This window comes from Coffea eugenioides, unplaced genomic scaffold (assembly GCF_003713205.1).
Source record: "Coffea eugenioides isolate CCC68of unplaced genomic scaffold, Ceug_1.0 ScVebR1_1661;HRSCAF=2548, whole genome shotgun sequence".
Taxonomy (NCBI): Eukaryota; Viridiplantae; Streptophyta; class Magnoliopsida; order Gentianales; family Rubiaceae; genus Coffea; species Coffea eugenioides.
The window spans coordinates 1-5,244 of NW_020862079.1; the positions used below are offsets into that span (position 1 = coordinate 1).

Consider the following 5,244-nt stretch of genomic DNA (forward strand, 5'->3'; position numbering starts at 1 on the left):
ATTTAGAAACATAATCCACTGCTACTAAGATGTACTTATTATTAAAAGAGCTTGGAAATGGTCCCATAAAGTCTATACCCCATATATCAAATAATTCAACTTCTAAGAAGGTAGTTAGGGGCATTTCATTCTTTCGAGATATATTTCCAGTTCTTTGGCATGCATCACAACTTTTAACATATTCCCGAACATCTCGATACATAGTTGGCCAATAAAATCCTGATTGCCATACCTTTGCCACAGTTTTTGAGGTGCTAAAATGTCCACCTGTTTCAAGGTTATGACAATGATATAAAATATTATGTACCTCGTTTTCGGGAATACATCTACGTACCATACCATCGGCACAATGTTTATACAGCAATGGTTCCTCCCAAAAGTAACTTTTGACATCATGTAAGAATTTCTTCTTTTGATGGTAATTAATTCCCTTTGGAATCTCTCCACTTACCAAAAAATTAGCAATATCAGCATACCATGGAGAATTGATAATTGCTAGGACAAACTCATCCGGGAAATTCTCTTGAATAGGAATTTGATCCTTGACTGGAATATATTCTAGGCGTGATAGATGATCCGCTACTAGATTCTCTGTTCCCTTTTTGTCTTTTATTTCCACATCAAATTCCTGCAATAAAAGAATCCACCGAATTAGTCTTGGTTTTGCATCTTTTTTATGTAACAAATATTTAAGAGCCGCATGGTCCGTATATATAATAACTTTAGATCCTACTAGATAAGATCTAAATTTATCCAAAGCAAATATCACTGCCAATAGCTCTTTTTCTGTGGTTGCATAATTGAGTTGTGCTTCATTTAGCAACTTGCTAGCATAGTAAATGACGTGCAACCGTCCTTCTTTCTTTTGTCCCAAAACTGCTCCAACCGCATAATCACTTGCATCACACATCAATTCAAATGGTAGTGACCAATCAGGCGAAGTTATAATTGGGGCCGAAATCAATTCCTTCTTCAACCTTTCAAATGCAACCAAACAATTGTCATCAAATTGAAAAGGAGTATCTTTACATAATAAATCACATAATGGCTTTACTATTTTAGAAAAATCTTTAATAAAACGTCTATAAAAGCCAGCATGTCCTAAAAAACTCCTTATCCCCTTGACATTGCTTGGGGGTGGCAATTTTTCGATGACTTCTATTTTGGCTTGATCCACCTCAATTCCCTTGGAGGAAATCTTGTGTCCTAAGACAATTCCTTCTTTTACCATAAAATGACATTTCTCCCAATTCAGTACAAGATTTGTTTCCTCGCATCTCTGCAAAATCAATTCCAAATTATGAAGACACTGATCAAAAGATGAACCATACACAGAAAAATCATCCATAAATATCTCCATAATTTTCTCAATATAATCAGAAAAAATAGCCATCATGCATCGTTGAAAAGTTGCGGGAGCATTGCATAACCCAAATGGCATTTTTCTAAAGGCAAAAGTGCCATAAGGACATGTAAATGTGGTCTTCTCTTGATCCTCTGGAGCTATAGCTATTTGATTATATCCTGAAAAACCATCAAGAAAACAGTAAAATTCATATCCGGCTATTCGCTCCAATAATTGATCAAGAAATGGTAGGGGAAAATGATCTTTTCTTGTTACCGTATTTAACTTACGATAATCGATACACACTCTCCACCCTACCACAAGTCTAGATGGAATTAATTCATCATTTTTACCCACGATTGTAGTCATTCCACCTTTCTTTGGTACCACATGAATTGGACTAATCCAAACACTATCGGAGATAGGAAAAACTATACCTGCGTCAAGCCATTTAAGAATTTCATTTCTTACCACCTCTTTCATGTTTGGATTGAGTCTTCTTTGTGTTTCCACCACTGGTTTGCAACCGTTCTCCAATAAAATTCGATGCATGCATATAGACGGACTTATACCTTTAATGTCTGAAATTGTCCATCAAATTGCCTTCTTACGCCTTCTTAGAACTCTTAACAACTTTGCACACTGTTCATCATCAAGGTCAGCACTAACAATTACAGGTAAAGTTTTATTTTCTCCAAGAAATTCATACCTTAGATGAGTCGGAAGTGGCTTGAGCTCTAACTTTGGAGGTTCAATTTCTGAAGGTTGTGAAAACCCTTTTCCTTGGCCAAGACTTTCATACAAATTACCCCTTTTATAAGGTGCTTGAAAATCCAAGTATTTGGCCAATTCTTCAATTTCTTCACAAACATCTTCTTGCTTATCTAAACTCATTAAACAATACTCAAGAGGATCTAAGTCAAAGTTGACTTGACTCATCTCTTGGGTTAGTTTATCAATTGTGCCAATAGAATAAGCATGATCGGTAAAAGAAGGGTATTTTTCCATTTCATTCAAATTAAATTCTACCTCTTCTTCACCTACTTGAAACTTAAGTTTGCCATTTTTTTACATCAATAATAGTACCTGCAGTAGCTAGAAATGGTCTACCTAGAATAATTGGCATAGATATATCTTCTTCCATATCTAATACCACAAAATCCACTGGAATGATAAATTTTTGAACTTTTATCAATACATTCTCCAACACTCCCAATGGATATCTAATAGACCGATCCGCTAGTTGCAAAGTGATATTAGTGCGTTTAAGCTCATGCAAACCCAATTGTCTAGCCACCGTTAAAGGTATTAATGATACACTAGCACCAAGATCACACAATGCCTTAGAAAAATCAACGTTACCTATGGTGCAAGGTATAGAAAAACTCCCCGGATCTTTCAACTTCGGTGGTAGCTTATTTTGAATAATTGCACTACATTCCTCCGTTAATGCTATTGTTTCGCAGTCTTCCAACTTTCTTTTTCTAGTCATGATTTCCTTGAGAAATTTCGCATAAGATGGAATCTGCAAAATAGCATCGGCAAAAGGAATGTTAATGTGCAATTGTTTGAAAAGTTTAACAAATTTTTCAAAATCTTTATCAAACTTATTTTGCTTTAATCTTTGTGGAAATGGAACCGCAGGGGGTATTGGAATGGTAGTGGAAGATGATGGTTGCTTTTCTCTTGGATTCTCCCGCCTATTTTCCTCCACAATCGCCTCTTGGTTCCTCTGCTTTTCTTCTTGTTTTTCATTCTCATCTTTCTCAACTTCCTTCACTGGAGGATCTTCTAATTGTCTACCACTACGAAGAGTAATGGCTTGCACCTGCTCCTTAGGATTGACCTCTGTTTTGCTAGGTAATTCTCCTTGATTTCGATTATTCAAAGAACTAGCAATTTGACCAATTTGGACCTCTACATTCCTGTACATTGTAGTGAGTTGATCCAGTTTCCCTTCTACTCGTTCAAATCTGTCCGAAGTCACCTTAGCAAGTTTTTCCACCGCGATCTCCCAACTTGGTTTAGTTTCAGCCTGTGGTTGCCTTGGTTGAAATCCCGGCGGATTGGTTGGCCTTTGTTGATTTCCTTGATCCTTCCATCCGAAGTTTGGATGATTTCTCCATCCCGGATTGTAAGTATTCGAGTAGGGGTTATTTTGAGCATTACGATTGTAATTATTGACGAATTGTACTTGTTCAGAATCGACACACTCATTAGTATCATGTTCACCTCCACATACAGAACAGCATGCTACATGTGCATTAGATGAACTTGGACCTTGTCTACTTAGCAATTTCATCACATTATTCATTTGAACACTCAGCATATTGAGAGTGTCCATTTCTATCATACCTGCGTGACGTCTTGTATTACCTCTCTCATTGGCCCATTGATAGTTATTTGCTGCCATTTCTTCTATCAAATTATGAAGCTTTTCTTGGGGTGTATTTTCCCATTAAACGCTCCACCTGGCAGCTTGCATCAATAATAGTTTTTAGTGGAGAAAAGAATAAACCATTATAACAGGTTTGTATGAATTAAACCACTCCCGGCAAGTCCATGATGTGGACATTTCCGAAGCAAAGCTCTAACCTTTCCCATGCCTCATAATAATGAATTCACTCTTCCAATTGGCTAAAACTAGTGATATCCATTCTAAAGCTTTAGCAGTCTTTACCTGGTGGAAAATACATTATTTTAAGAATGCTCTGATAATTCATTCATCCAGTGAAAAGTATTGGGAAGCATGAGAGTGTAGCAAAGTTTGGCCTTGATCTCGTTAATGAAAAGGTGAACAATTCTAGAGCCTTATAGCATCAAATCACTAACTCCAATTCATTTAATTGTTATCAACAATTTCCAAGAATGTAGCTTAATGTGTAATTAGAAGAGATCTTCTAATCTACTGCATTACCTCCAAATTGAGATTGTTGAACCAACTTGATAATGATGGTTTAATCTCAAAGTTGTTTAGGCATTTTACGCAGGCCTTGCTATATCTCGTTTGTGAACTTGTGTCCCGTAGAGTAAAAATCTCGGCAGAAACTCGCCTATTTAGAGTCAATTTATCAGCATTTCTTCCTTCAAATGGTAATTCTATCAAGATATCTTCTATTGGCTGCCAATCCTCTTGTTCCTCTTGATGCAGTGTATTCCTCCTTTGTCTCCGCAATGTTCTTTCAATTTCAGGATCAAAATGTCCAACTTCTCTATTTGATCGGTGCATGCACTACAAATAAAAATAAGAGAAATTTTTGTAGTTTTAATTCAACAACTTGGATAAAAACAATGAAAATGTCTAAATTAATAGAGATGACTAGGCCCTAATATTGCCGCTCCCCGGCAACGGCGCCAAAAACTTGACGGGTTTTCACTTTAAGTGCAAGTTTAATTCCGATTTTACACCCGTTGACCTGCAATTATACAGGTCGAATTTTTTAGTACAAGATGCGTATAGGGTCGATCCCGCACGAGGACGGAGAGTTAAACAATTACTAAGCCCCTGTCTCCTCTATTATTTAGACTTACGAAATTCATTTTTGTGAAGCAGAGAAAGTCTAATAAATGCTGTAATCTAACAAATCTGATATACAAATCCTAGTTTCACAAATGCTGAATGCAAAATAGAGAAATTTCACTTAATGAAGATCTAGGGATTGTAGATTCCACTTATGGCATAAACTAACACACATGAATGGATTTACTTCTTGCTATTATTCTTGCTTAACCAGAAAATTTATATTCCAAGATTACGCAAAGTCTTCATTTTCATGGATGAAATGGCTTGAGCAATATAGATTTCCCTATTTTCATGTGAAATTACTACTACTAACTATGTATTAGTCTTCGTTTTATTTCATGAAATGCTCAATAATCCACCTAAGTGTATCTCTATT

The 5,244-nt window shown here is 36.2% G+C and overlaps 1 non-coding gene across 1 annotated transcript; it reads left to right on the plus strand.

Moving 5' to 3' along the window:
- Nucleotides 1–3,902: 3,902 nt before the first annotated feature.
- LOC113755708 lies at nucleotides 3,903–4,011 on the plus strand. The gene has a single exon (XR_003465720.1). It is a non-coding gene; the product is annotated as a small nucleolar RNA R71 (small nucleolar RNA).
- Nucleotides 4,012–5,244: the final 1,233 nt, after the last annotated feature.